The sequence below is a fragment of the Atractosteus spatula genome, chromosome 1, assembly GCF_055471065.1.
Source record: "Atractosteus spatula isolate fAtrSpa1 chromosome 1, fAtrSpa1.hap1, whole genome shotgun sequence".
Classification (NCBI taxonomy): domain Eukaryota; kingdom Metazoa; phylum Chordata; class Actinopteri; order Semionotiformes; family Lepisosteidae; genus Atractosteus; species Atractosteus spatula.
In genome coordinates, this window is record NC_142706.1 from 10365841 (window position 1) to 10381940 (window position 16100).

Genomic DNA, 16100 nt, shown 5'->3' on the forward strand with positions numbered 1-16100 from the left:
CTCAGCACACAGCTGGTAGCATCAGCACCTGCTCAGCCTTTTTTTTTAAATATTCTAGAAGCAATGTCAGAGGCTTAAATAGGGTGTAATGAAGGAAATGTGCTACACACAGTATTCAGGCTTGCCTGCTTGATAGGTTTTAATTTCACGTGAAATTTCACAAAGCAGTATAGAGAAATACATAAGGATAAGCACATCTCACAAGATTTAGAATTAGAAATTCCTATTTGAATAATTTTATTTATTATCCTCTTCTGTATTTTATTGTGTTTATAACATTAACATCCTTTATTTTATTTTTCAAAAACAGTTTAGCTTCCTTTATTAGCTTTCCTACCTGTCATTTAAAAATCTCTCTTTTCTTTACCACTCTAGAAATACTTGACAAGCCAGTGCTGAAGTAAGGAGAAAATGAAAATAACCTACAGTGCATTTTTTACTCTTTCATTTTAAATAGTAAATTGTACTGAAGGGGCCTAGGATATCGGCTTGGAATGACACCTCATTATTATTCTTTATACCCCTTTATAAGTGAATATGCTCTATCCTCAATGAGCAGAGAAACTAACAACTGACTTCTGGTGACACGACTTTTACATGAGAAGAGTGGCTTTAAGTTGGAAGCCAAAGCAGAGCACACTGAAGCACTGTGAGCTGAGTGGACTGCAAACCCAGAAAAATGCAGTTTACTGGGTTCACAAGGAGAGTCTTTCAGACCACTTGTGCACTTCTACATCCACGTGGAGTTCTGTGAGACACGCTTCACTGAATTAGTGAGGTTTCAATAAGAGTTTACATGAATGTGGCCCATATCACCTGCATATGATATGATAAAAACAATCAGAATCCTTTCTAACCATTTTTCCAAAAGACAAAAGTATTTGTAATGACTCTACACCCTTCCTGAACCCTAATCTTAGTTCTAAACATAAATCTCATCCTTAAACCTACTAGGGCCTCCGAGGTCACAGATCTTATATATTATTCTAGATACTTATATCTATGTTATGTCTTTTGGAACAAAGGTCATAAACCTAAGATTAGGGATGTTGTTACAGAATTTCATTTCGGCTTCTTAGGGCCATATTCTAAAGCAAGACTCTGCAGTGCCACCTTCTCTCCCTCTTCCTCTGCACATTTTTTTCCTCTATGCTAACGGATCTTATATCCCACTGCTCAGCAGATGAAATGCTGGCTCCAGTGTGCGCTTGTGCATGCCAGATATAGATTACATTAACAGCTTTATGTTCTGACAACCAAAATTCCACTCCTGGACACAAAGCTTTTACAGTTAAAAAGAAACTGAAACAATAGGAATACACTCTTAATCCTATTATTTTGTGATTTCTTAATCCGAAGCTTTTCTTTTTCAAAGACTTGGTCTGGTCTAATTTGGCCAGATAGTGGGAAAAATTGGGCAATTGAGCATGCATACCTCTTAACCTACATTATCATACTTCTAATGAGAACAGAAATTAAATCAATAAGAATCATTAAAAAAATGTTGCTTACACTGTATTCGGAAAGCCTTAAGGATGTATCAAGATACTTTACAATAAAAATGGAAATACCATATTCTTCTGTGGCACAAAATTGAGATTACTTTGTTGCATAATCTTCAAATTAATTAACTAAGCTATATACAGCAAATGGAGGGTAGGAATACAGCAAAGTCTTGCTTGAACTCCAGAGCTGTACAGTACAATGCAAATGTTAACCTTAAAAAAATTCCTAAAAGAGGCAACAGTGGCAGAACTGAAACAGCATACTACACTGGGGACTCTACATGAGCTTAAAGCGATTTCTTTCACTTTGGTTACTCATGTCTGGAATGGGGTCAGCACTAAATATTTCATGGAAATGAATCATATGATCATCCACCACCATGACCCTTTCACACTCAAAATGGACGTGCTGTCTTTCATTGTGGAGCTGCTGAAAAAGTCTAAAACCTTTCTGCTTTCACAGGTGCTCTGATCATTGGAAACACATATGGATGGAGTAGGAGAATGTGTTGTGCTACAGTATAAAGAGACATGGAAAACACCTCAACAAACTATGGCTCATGCAAATTAAAGTTTTCACTTAGTGTATGCCTCAGAACTGAACTAACCTCTCAATCCCTCCCATGAAGTCACTTTGCAAAAATACTGTAATTACCACAGTAAAATTCTCTCTCTCACTTTTCTCTTTCTGTTTCCTTCCTCACCCAACCTCCACATTTGCAGCAACCCCTTGTTTTAGTTGCCTTTCATTATACGAGTCCTAGCTTCCTTGTCCTATGACTAAGAGGTTGGACCTCAACCAAGCAGGTTAGACCTAACCTTCTCATTCCTAACTCCTCAGTAAACATTCCTAAAATCATTTCCTTCTTTCACGTGTGATGTTATTCCTCATGGGATAGTATTAACACAAAATCAAAACACTGACTCACATCAGCACCTTCAACACACAAAAATTAACAATAGCAAGTATTCGGTGCTGCTGTAAGAATAAATAGCTCTTCAGAGACACAGCTCGATATGTTTGATTTTTTGCAGTCCTTAATTCAATTCCTTAGTCATCCACATACTGCACTATGACTTGCAGTTTCTTTTAGAAAATAAAAAGAGCTATTAAATTGAGATATATTTGACTGACGTTTTCTTGGAAGATCCCCGAATATTCTGGGTTCAAATAATTGTTCACCGTTTTGATAGGGACAATATGACACCAGATGTTAAAAAGACATTACATGGGAAATGATTTACTTGAAGAAAATGCATTTGTTCACTTATTTAGGAAATGCCAACCACACCTAGGTGTTCAGTCTTTAGTAATAACTATAGAATCCTTAGGGAATGTTTCAGTACCTTTAACTATGAGAAATAGTTTCTCTTTACTCCCATTTTACCTGCCTACTCCAAGTTTATAAAGGGTGTATGGACAAAATAATTTTTAAGTATTTTTTAAATAATACACAAATACATTATATAGTTTCCATATTGCATACTTTTCTATCATGATGGACAGGGAATTAAAATACTTGAAATATGATGGAAAATTTAAATCACAGAGGCCTAGTGAAAGTTTCTGTGTCTCACAAAACATATTTAGCAAAAAGCATACAGTACATCCACATCAGCATATTAATAGTCCTGTGACAGTAAGGTTGGTCTCTGTCTCTGTCTACCTGCCTTCTGTGAAACTTTTAGGCCCAGGAAGCTGTGTTGCTATAGCAATGCTATCTAAGTGAATATCCATAGCAACCAGCCTTGAATTCCAGCCATCAGATTGCAGAAGTCAAGATTAAACCAAAGATGAAATTCTGAAACAAATGGGGAATGGAGATGGTTGGTGCTGACTGACAATGATTTTCAATTTAATTAATCAATGGATGCATAGTGTCTTGTATACCACACATATTAGAGAACAGAACACTACACTTGCCCCACCCTAAAACTGAGGTACTGTCTTAATATTGTTATGGTATTTTAAACTGACTTAAACCATTAGTGCCGGATATTCAATTTCTAGGATAATCTAATTGCCTTATGCCAGTTATACTGCCATAGGGTAGTTATAGTCCACATTTGGATTATTTTCTCTGAGAGCTGTTGGCCCTGTTTAAAATCATTGAAAGCCTTTTAAATTTTATGAGGTATTTCAGAATGTGGCAGACATTAAGCAGGGTATTTAAGGGGTAAGCATGAATATTGTACCCACTAACACCATGAAGAAAACAAATATCTCCTCAATTTATATTTTATTTGTAGAAGAAAGCCTCATTCATGAGAAAACTACCTTCAAATTAATGCTAAATACTGTTATTGTTTCTGCAAGATTTATTTAGGATGCCACATGAGTATGTTATTCCAATCTTCATGGAATAATTGCTTTCATAAAAGTTTTCTTTATTAGGAACCTTGTATAAAAACAAGAATATATTAGTGTCATTGTACCCATTGACAGTTTTACTGTCAACACAGCATTAAAATGTACAAGTAGTTAGCTAAAATTGGTGTTTTTCATTTACGTACTGTAACCTGGCATTAGAAAACATAGAACTACAAAACATAAGTACGTCCACCACTCCAAACTAACCTTTAGCAAAACACAAAACATATTGACATATTTAAATATTACTATTGAAAAGAAAACAGGATATGGCAAACACTGTCACAAAATACAGCAATAATAATATTAAAAGAATAACTGTAGACAAAAATCTTCATAGGGCGGTAGGCAAAATATAGGAAATTAAAAGAAAATTAAAATTTAGAAAACCTTTTGCTAAGCACCACAAAAAGCAATGATGTATTTGGGGTATCATTTTTCTTGAAATTAGGAAAATGAAGATACCTCTCCATTTTTTACTACATTTTATGTATCCCACAATCAAAAAATTAGGTTTTCCTGTGTGCTGCAATAAATCATAAGGCTCATAATACAGTTTCTGCTATACTTCAGTAATTTTATTAAATATTTTGTTTTGAAATTGTGCAGATAAATGGTAAGAATAGTGATTTATTAATTAACTTATTTTAATTATACAGACTTCTGTCCTTTGTATTGTGGCAGTTATGCTGTCTTTCAGAAAGACAAAGAAATACTGACAGTACTAAACTCATGTTATTGACTATGTGAAGTACATAAAAAAAATCAAAATTATTAAATCAACAAGATGGAGTATTATAGCAAGCATATTTTCCAAATCCACTCAGTACAACAAAGCCTTAATCTCAATACTGTACGTTAACTTTAATAACTGGATATTGTTGTGGCGTAGTTTGTTCTTTCTTGTTTCACAGACACCAAGCCCAGATGTCCCTAACCTCATCTGGGCTCTGGCTGGTGCTAGAAACAGGACTGTATTCGACACGTGTGTGTTTCCCAGGAAACACCTACCAGGTGTCTGTTACCAAAGCAACAAGCTAACTGCATGCTGGGAGGAAATACCAGCACTGATCTGAAAAAAGAAAGACAAGAAGCAAATAAATGAATGTTAATTTTATTCTTTAAAAATGTTTAGAATTTATTAGACCTTCACTTGAATGGTTGTATCCTACATGACCACAAGAGCACAACATGAAGACCTTACAATGGTCTGGATAACAGGATGATATTGCTAAAGGATGTTGCGAGTGTTATTTATAAAAACACATTCTAATATAATGGTAACATAGTAAGGTCACCTTTTACAATACTAATGAAATCAGGAATAACTATGTCTTACTGTATGTGTTACAGTACATTAGTAAGGGAATGTTTCTTTCTCCTTTCAGCCACAAGGTGGCAACACCCAACATAAAAACTGAACAGGAAACAGACTAATGTGAAACAACAAAATGCAGATCAGATACAATTGTGTTGCCGGCAATGGTTCTAGTTAGAGCCATTGATTTTTACTATATAATATATTTACTGTATAATATATTGTTCCCATTTTTGTTGTCATGTTAAATGTTTACAGTATAAATCTTGCAAAGAAACATTAGGAAAAAAAATGTTTATTGTTTTAGACATGTGTCTGGAAGATTCTCTTAATTTATAATTTATTAAGCATAAAAGCATTGTCTGCTAAAATATTAGTTATAAATATCTGTCCTAAATACCTATCCTTTTTTTTTTGAAGACTCATTCATCCTAGCAAGCTGCACTATGATGTGCAAGGTGAAGTTAATTTAAGGTACAGCATACACACATATGTGTGCTGCTACACTTTAATACCTTCAGTGAAGTTGCTTGTATATACATAAATCATGGCAATGAGTCACCCAGAAAAAATGTAGTGCATAGACTATATTCATATATTTCATTTTTGTAAGGACCTTATAAACAGAGGCTTCATATCTGCAGTGCTCACACACATATCACTCAAAAACAGATGGAAATGAATAACTTAATAAAGCAAGAGTAATAGTCATCAAAAACCTAACATCAATACTGATCTCTTTTAAAGATCATAAACAGTCATACCCAAACAGTATAAGGAGGAAATGTTTCAAGAAATACACATTTGCACAGTTGTACACACCAACATAATTAATAACAAATTATGAATTGCCTCAAAGATACAATATAAGTTTATACTTCTCAACTTAACTGGAGTTTAAATAAGGCAGAAGGTTTCAGGACAATAATATGTTAAATAATGCCTTTGAAAGACTTATACTGTATATGAATCGGTTTTTGAATCTGAAAGACAGATAAAAAGACATTGAGAGTACTTTTTGTCTGTTATGTTTCAGTCTATATGTCCTTTACTCCATCACTTTGAGAGAAAGAGCTTGTATTTGTCTTATTTCAATACATTATAACTGACAATTTGTTAGGAACTCCCATCCACGACATAAGTTCTGTGCTTATCCTGTATCAACCGGAAAACTAGATGTTTATACATGCTGGTTTATTAATGAGCTAGTGAGAGCAGCACAATGAATTATTGAGTAAATGATTCCCAATAGGAGCTAAAGAAACAAATTGCTTGTTTTTCCACCTCTCTTCTGATGCTTTGATGAGCTGTTGATATATCTATTTATAAAACAGCATTCTAAGCGAACTAGCCTTTATCCCCCACTGCCATGATTTTGTGTCATGCCATAGAGCTATAGGAAAAAAAAAATATTATTTTCCCTTTGAAACAGATCCATTATAACAAAAAAGTGAGGTTTTAGTTGTCTTGCAGTACAATGTCAGTACACCCAGGTATAGCGAATCATAATCTAATTACAGTCTAAGGAAACATTACTAAAGGCAACATAATCTTTGTAGCGCAGAGTCAAGAGAAAAATGTTAGATTCCCTTTAGATTCCCTTTAGATTGCTGAGACAGATTTTTCCTTAAGCATTAGCATCATCAATATTTTTTTGAGGGGGGGGGAGATAACTTGAGGCAACCACAGATAATGGATTTATAAGACATTTTCTTATTTAAAAGCTTTATTGGTCATTAAAACATCAAAAGATATGAATGCTTTATGACAACACTTTTGTACTAAGAGCCTTTGCACTACTATTTAGATAACAGGAGGTAACTGATGCATTATAGATTCATCAATTCCTCCTAAGAGACAGTGCAGTGCACATCCTGAAATTGGAAAACTTAAATGATTTCTATTTGCTTTTCTAAGTAAGTAATCCCATCGCATTCTAGGTAAAGAATGTTTTTTACAATTTCACCAAATCCCCCCGTCCTTTAGGAGTGAACAAGGATTAATAAAGTTTCTGGATGTTTTTGATAAATAGTAATGTGAGCAAATAATACATATTCCCAAAGAATTTAAAGGATAAATTCTCATATTTATGAGTCTAGTCATGTTTGTATCCAGGAAAAAGTTTCCCTTTTTCTGTAAAAAAACTGGGTAAATTGGACTCGACTCAGACTAAGTGCCCTCCAGAAGTATTCAGACAGCATCATGTTCAATCACTGGGTTGCATAAAGCATCTTTTTGTTTTAATACAGTGAAAAGTATATATGAAATTATCCAATAAAACCTATATTGTACATAGCATTCATATTCATCTCATGGTTACAAATACTGTACAATTTGACTGATTTTAAAAGCAAAATAAATAGTTTACAGGTATGCTATCATATCAGATCTATCACATACAGTATAAATTGCTGCTGAGCCCAGGCCTGTCCATTAGTTTCCAGAGATCAGAAAACATCCTTGTTAGTGAGTGTGTGTGACTGTTGACCAAATCATATAGTTAAGAACAACAATTTAAATGATACCACTTACGAACATCCTCATGTTCTACAATAATTAATATCTCTAAAATAATCTTTATTTCAGCAAATAATGTATGAAACCATCTAAATTTGTTTAATAATTTGTTTAGAATAATTGGTTTTGTACAATACATACACTACGTCATTGAAACAGCAGTGTGATTTGGACTAGATGTGCTCAAGCAGAGAAATGTAGGACAGTCTAGTCTCACTGAAGATAACGCATGAAATCGCAAAACATGTTTTACTTTGTTTTAAGTGAGAACCACAACAATCGTCAACACAGGTGTACACCTTCAGTAACCCCTCCTTTTCTCCTATTAAATACTTGCAAGGTAAGGTAGTTAAATACAGAATGGTAATTGAATTAAATGGTAACTGAATTAAATACAGAAAGGTAATTAAATCTAAATACAACATGGACAAGAAACAAAGGATGGAATTATTATGATTAATCCTTGAAAATATCAAATTTTATTTAGACAAACAGCTTTTCAATGATTTATTTTCTGTCATCCCATACTCTGGCAATACAACAAGAAGAAACTGAGCTTGTTCAAGATCCTGTAATGACTGGGATCAAGCTTATGTTCCCATTTCCAGAAAAGCCACTAGAAGGAGCTGTTACCTTACAAAACTTAAAACTCCCCTTTACAATCTGAAAGCGAAGAATACTGTATGTTCAGAGTTGGAACAGAGTTGCATTTACTCAATTTATTGCTGCCTAAAATTTAGAGTTCCAACTGCAGTGTGGCATACTCTACTCTGGATATTGGAAGTCCCAGTGAATTGAACTGTTAATGCTATATTTACTGTATAAGAGCTTATGTTATTTTTTAAATAAAAATACATTGCAAGTGGGTGTTTGGTAAAGACTGCATACTTTACATTGGGAATAAATAAGTCATTTAATGAGAAAAGGTACAATAATGTAAAATTCGGGGTTTAGTTTAAGGATGCATGCTTTCATATAAAGGAAAACGGAACCTTCACTGACCGGTAATAAAATGTTATTAGGGACACATAAAGAAAATCAAGAAAAATAAGAGACACACAATGTGGGCACATTCTCTCCTCCACCTGTTAACACCTCGACACTTCCTCCTGGGTCAGAGTTCATCTAAAACTTCTCTCGTACTAAACAAAATGCCACAGTAAAGATAACCCTGCATAAGAACATAAAATACAAAGTACTGCTGAGCAAAATATGTTAACCCAAATTAAATATGTCTCACAATAATGTCCAAAGGTAAAAGATAAAACACAACTGATACCTGTTGCCATCACAACCAAGGATCTGCAGTCTTTACATATACAAACATCTTGAACCTTGTAATCATTCATAAAGATAATCATGAATTTATCACAAAATGAATTAAGGAAGCTGGCCGGTTATTTGTTGGTATTTAAGTATAAAGAATTGACAAACAGTTGTCTTCACACCATTTAAATGTGTTGTTTATGAATTGAAACACCACTCTGTGCTGTAAAGAAAAAATAAAATACTGATGCTGCCTCAATTGCAGCTGTAAATGTAATTTTCAAACTTGAGGAGCCTCAGATTCACAGACCTCAGTGGAAATAATGACATCATAGAGAAAGGGTGTGTAGCACTGGGTATCATTTTTTACATCTACCAGATGACAAACTGAACTTTTGATTGTACTTAGAGCAGCGAAATTCTGAGAAAGGATTGTGAATCATCTCCAAAAAGGGTTTGCAAGTTTCTCCATGTATATGAAGGTGTTATTGGCAAATTTCCTTCTCTTTCACACCCAAGATATTACCTCCCACACTACCCATCGGGTTACAGATGTATTGATAAAAGGATTAGCCTTCCTTATCAATATCCCATTTAATCACGAGTACCACCATATACAACATATCGAAATGATGCAACATATCAGAAACAAGTTTTATAATATTTCTGAATTTATATACCTGTACACATTGCCTACAAAATGTTTTAAAAGTAGCTTAAGCGCATAACAAAGTGCAATTATATTAAATGTTATATTCGTTTTTATTTTAAATCACAGCAATGAGTGTTGTTTTAAAAGTGGTTATACAGTATACCGTTTCGTTCATCAAAACCATCTCATCTCATTCCTGAGAAATGATGATAACTGACACTTCTTTTACATTTCTATGTAACCATGTTAGATAGTTGAAAAATTGCTGATCATTAATACATAGGCAATAAAAAATGTATAAATAATAATATGAGAACAATTTCTAAATAATGCAACTAAGGTTTCCCAAACCATTATTGCATTGAATCCAGCGCAGTTTCAGACTATACTATAAATGCACATTGTACAGAAACCTATTAGCGACATGTAGGGAAAAAAAACAGATTTTTGCGTTTAAACAATATAGTTTTGCGTTGCACTCCTCTTTGTGCAAATGAATTAATCTAAAGGATCACGTACTGCATAAAGTCTTTGGTATACCTGAAGAACAAAGCCCTGTCATTTAGCATTCCTGGGTTAAACGCGTCTTTTTCTGTGAAAAACAGGAATGATACGGCTTTACAAACGTATTCCATTCTGCAGGTGAAAAGATAGAAATATGTACTGTACATAGGAGTCTGCCTTATCTTTAACATGGAACGGAACACAGTTACGATGACTTGACAGTAAGACTTACACCTACTGTTGGTGTAGTGTTACTGCAAAATGCGAGAAGAGACTAGTTTTGTGTCGGTTTGCACAGCCATTTACGTCTGTAAAGAGATACAGGAATGCCAAACAAAATGAAAAGTTCAGAACGGCACACAAGCCGTAGCCAACAGAGCAATACCTTTATGAAGAGAATATCTTTGCTCGGGGTGTATTAGCAGCACTATCTTGTGTATTGTACGTATCTTGTTTAAACGCATAAGTATGTCTTTTTGAGGCAAGTCTTGTTGCAACACATTTTTTCCCTCTGCAGCACTAAAAAGCTTTCGTACATTGAGTCCTTTTTCATTTTAAGAAATTCACAATAGTGAACAAGAAGTAAAATAAGAAACCTTTGATTTATTTTTATAGTGGAACGTTTACAATGTGATATTACTGAATTTTGGGCACCAGTGTCAAGTGGAAACCATCCAAATGCTACTGAAAATAGGTATTGAAATAAATCAACATTGAAAAAATAGATCATAATGGCAATTTGTGTATTCAGTTTCCTTTTGAAAATGCCATAGAAAACGTTCAACAGAGATCTGTGCATCTGTAAATAAAACATTTTTAAGCAAAAACTGAGTAGAGTCTTTTAATGTGCTGAGCAGATTACCTTTTTTAAAATTAATCATATTTAAAGTTTTGCTCTAACTGAAGTTCTTATTAATGTACTGTATGCAAAAAAAACAACAAGAAACTGGTGTTTGTTGATACATACTGTATCTTGGACACAAGTTCTATTTTAACTAAACAAAATCGCAAATCTGTACCTACACTAAACTCCCAACACTACACTAAAGAAGTGTTGAAACACGCTAAGTTAGCTATTACTGTAAATCAGTGCCATTTTCTAGAACCATATCATTATATGCTTTTGTTTTAGAAATAATTATTCCAATGTTCAATTACAATGTAGGATTACAATCCCCAGTGTTTTTAGGCTATTGTTAAGTAAGATCTTATGTCAGTGTTTACATTGATGAGCTTCCTTTGCACCACTGCTACCTGAACAGATAAAGAATATCAAAAGTACCTTTTGCAACATTGTGGCCGTTAGTCAGTGTCAGTTCTTCATGACCTTGTTCAATTAACTTACCTAAAGAAAGCAAAAAATATATATTAGTCAACAAACAAAATGCAATCAGATCACAATGGTTTAAAAACAAGCCTCATCCCTTTATGGCCGTACTGAACTACTACTGCATATTAATCATTCATATAAGACAGACACATTTTCACCTAAACCACAGATCACACACAAACACACCAGTACAGCCTTCTCCTACAGAGAATGAGGAAGCCAGTCTTGACTAGCTCACCATCAAACAGTCCCACAATGGCAGGGATGCATGGAGATATTTTGCCAAAACTTTAGTTTAAGGGATGCAAAACATATACTATATAACCATCCAATAAGCCATAATAAATGCAGAATCTTGGTAGCAAATGACCTTTACTTACGATTAATTGCATAGCTGTGAAGTCACATATTTGTCAGGCAAGAATACCTTGTTTTTATCTCCTTCAGTGTTAACAACTGTGTTTGTTACATACTCACGTGTGATTTGCACACACCCCACACACTAAAATAAAGTGATGTGTGGTTTTTAACTGAGAACTCACTGTAGTTCAACAGGTGAAAAACTGTCTCTTTCTCAACCTCATCTTCAACAAGATTCCAGGGTAAAAAAAAAACAACTTTGTAAAACTTTGTGTTCTTCTGTATTTAAAAAAAAGAAATAAAAAAAGAAACTTTACCCAGTGAATTATATCAATAAAAAATGTTTGTATTCTTTAGTTGTTTTTTTTAAAGTTCAACAAATGTCATTAGGTTCAACATACTGATGCTAATTTAGGCTTTCATACATTTTTTAAATCAAATAAAATGGAATTTGGAAAGCACAAGTCACTGTTCTGGACTTTCTCTCTGGTATAAAAACTAATCACAAGCATCAGGTGACCATCTAGGAAAAAACATCCAAAGCAAATGGTCAAATATGGTGGCACGTGGCACTACGAGATAATGTTGAAATCACGTCAAAAGGTCTATAAACTGTGAACATTAAATGACATTATTAAACAGAAATCTATAGTGACTATTATATCCAATACAAGAACACCAATTGAGTTGCCTAAGTTCCTTGTACTCTGATTTACAGACAGTTTTGTCCTGTTTCCCTAATACTTGTTGCCATGGTTCCACAGTTGTGTGTTGGCACAAAATGGAGGCCTCTTACATCCTCTGTGCTTAGGCTCCCCGTTTCTTATTCATTTAGGGTCCCCATTTTTTAAATGTTTCATAAGCCTTTGATGCTGAAACAAAGGTCCATTTAAGGTTGATATAAGGATTTTGCTCTCCAAATCTTCAAAATAAAATGCAAAGTTCTTTATCTTTATACTCACACACACACTTTTCCCTAATACCAGTTGTGAATGAAGTACATATCAGCAGAAGAATGTAAGTAATTCCAGTTTCTCAGTTTGAAATAATTACAAATTTTCCTTCTGAACTATTTGGAAAAGGAATTAAATGCCCACAGTGGCCTTGAGTCCAATCTAAGGGTCACTTCAAAAGGAACAAGTCCTCTCTTTGTCTTGTTGGGGTGGGAGGCACCAAGATTTCAGTACACAAACAAAACAGTCAGTACTGATGAAAAAGTGAACAATGAGGCTAATGTCCAAGCCCTGTCACAGTCACCACTATCAGTCTGACCAGGTCCTCAGACAGAAAGCTAATAGAAACTGGCGTGGTAACAGACTATTCAATGCATGAAATTCTATCATAGATGTTTGTAGTTAATGCATCAAATAATGCATCAAAAATAATCAATTTAGATACATCTCTGAAAAATTAGGAAATAAATAATTGTGATGAATGTGTAATGTGTAATTTACATATGTAAGACCAAGATTATGAAAAATACGAACCAACATATTTTTTCAATTTGGGAATTCAATGGAAAGTTATTTGTTAGGGGGTGAATAATTTTACAAGCTACTGTGTTTTCACCCAAATTCAGATTGCTAAATGAAGGGCACCTCTATATATCATGAGAAGTGTGTCATGTATTGTTATGAAGATAATGCAATAGATGTCTGCTTACATTCCCTACATTCATTCATTGTGCAAGACAACAGCCAAATAATAAGAACATAAGAAACATTATAAACAAGGTTTCCACCCATCTAGGCTACAGTATCAGCGCTATGGTGGCAATTTTCAAATGACCATACACTTCAGGAATGAAAGTTATCTCATAAGTATTTTATATGTAAAATAAAAAAGTGAGGCAAATGTGTATAACCCATAGGAATACTTTGTTTGGGATTTCAAATCATACAGTTACATGCAGTTAAGGAACTACACATTATCAAATCACATAGAAATCAGTGAATTTCTCATTCATACTGTATTTCCCTGCAATAAATATATTCATAAAATATTTTTTTTCCCCATGACTTGATCTGTTCTCTTCTGTGAGGTCACAGTTCTGAATATGTCACCGTGAGGAGGAGAGGTCATAAGGAAACTCACCGGTCTTAACAAAATCACTTTCTGTCTGTCTGTCTAGTTAGTTGACGTATACTGTCTAATGCATAAGCATTAAGCAAAAGGATCCCGATGCTACGAACAAGACTCTAAAAGCATTTTGGAAATTGATTGTCTGGTCATATTGCCAAGGTTGAAGATTTAGCATCCTTGAAAATATTTAATTTTCTTTTTCCAGGAAGACCATTGATTGCTTGAAATTCGGCCTTCACTGTTTCTCTGATGGGCAATAACAATGCAAAACAAAATCCCTGATGCTACATAATGTGCTTTCACCTCTTTCTTGGTCTGCTGTACCGTATGTAGGCTTCTTGATCTGCAAGTCAAACATAAAAGATTATATTTACCTTTCAAATCTTTTATGAAAGGTAAAGTTGCAATGTGCTGTGATCCAAAACCCCTGATAACTGTAGATATGTGTCTTTCAGAATATTTAATGTCTTTCACTTTATTGCCTCCTTTTTATTAAACTTCCATAAAGTCATAATGTTAATTGACTTTTATTAAACTACATTCATTTATTTACAGTAAGTTCATGAATATAAATCACTGATCTGGTAAATGTGCATAAGATGCAGGCATATATTGTTAACTAGTAAGTCTACATTACTCTGTTACTTTGTTACCTAAATAATATTTGATGGATAAACGCTTTATATGGTAAAGGCATGACATTTATTAAATTGTACAGTACCATCATCTATACAAGCAATCTCTATCCCAGGCCCTGGCGAACTTCAAACCAGTACGTGTAGTAGGTCACCATTAAATGACCAATTTCTAAAGCTACTGAACAATTTCATTTGTGATCATTTAAATGTGTTTTTTATCAAATCATTTAGAGATAATTTAGATCTTAACTTTAAGTACTTTCCAGCCCTCAAGGACCAGAGTTCTCTTAATAGAATAGATGATTTTCTTGATTACTCAATCACTTACAGGTGTTGCCAGTCTTTATAAACAGGTGCTTCAAATATAACACATCCTAAAGTGTTTGATCCTAACACTTCACCCAGGGATGGACTGTTAATGACTAGATTGAGATGCTTTTTAGATTCTCAAGTTTCCGGCACTATTAGGATGAGAATGTTCCACACATTCTTCATACTAGAACTGTAACTGGATATTAAAGATCCCTCTCAGCAACAACCTTCACACATAAAATCAAGATGAAGTATATTATTACTGTAAGTGATGCTCCATTCATTATGAAATACTAAAAGCAAAACTGTACATTAAAAAATTAAACATAGGCCCCGTTAGAGCAGATCCACTGTGCTGGTGTTGAGTTGATACTGTACGCTGCTATATTTTGAGTGAAAAGTTCCCCTCTGTTTCTAGGGTCCTGGATGGACCCAAGGGGTTCTCAAAACCAGCACTGAAAACTCACACCTTACACCACAGAAAGCACATAGCTGAAACGTGGCAAACCAACAAAGGGGGAGAAAATTCCATGTCACTTGACAAAGACGTGCATAATGCTTAACACCCAGCAGTACTGTACAAAGCAACAGGAATAGAACCTGTACTATGTCTATCTATTTTCTAACCAGGGGGAGCCGGACCTGTCCCAGTCAGCAGCGAGCATAAGGCGGGATACCACCAGGATGGGAAACCAGTCCATCACAGGTTATATACAGACACAATCACACACATACACTCACACCAGGACCAATTTTCCAGAAGTCAATTAACCTACGGGTATGTCTTTGGACTGTGGAAGGAAACCAGAGAATCTGAAGGAAACCCAAGCAGACACAGGGAGCACATGCAAACTCCACACAGATAGCAGCCCAAGTCCGGAATTGAACTCAGGGCCCCAGCGTGGCAAAGCACCAATGCTAATCAGAGTCTCACCATGCCGCCCCTCTGTACTCTGTATTCAGGAAAATTCAGTAACAAGAATATCATATATGATAACCCACTCCTTTTCAAATATAAAAAGACTGACATTTACAGAGAATTCCAGTAGTTGCATGACTGAAAATCCAGTGGGGAGTGAGCAGACATATCATTTACTATGTATTTGGTTCTAAAATTCACCCAAAAATGTAATCTGTGTTGATAGTGATAATGTATTGATAGAGAATATTACTGTACATCTTAATGGTAAGCACGTATGTACACAAGCTTTGTAAAGACAAAATAAGGACATACGCCTATCCACC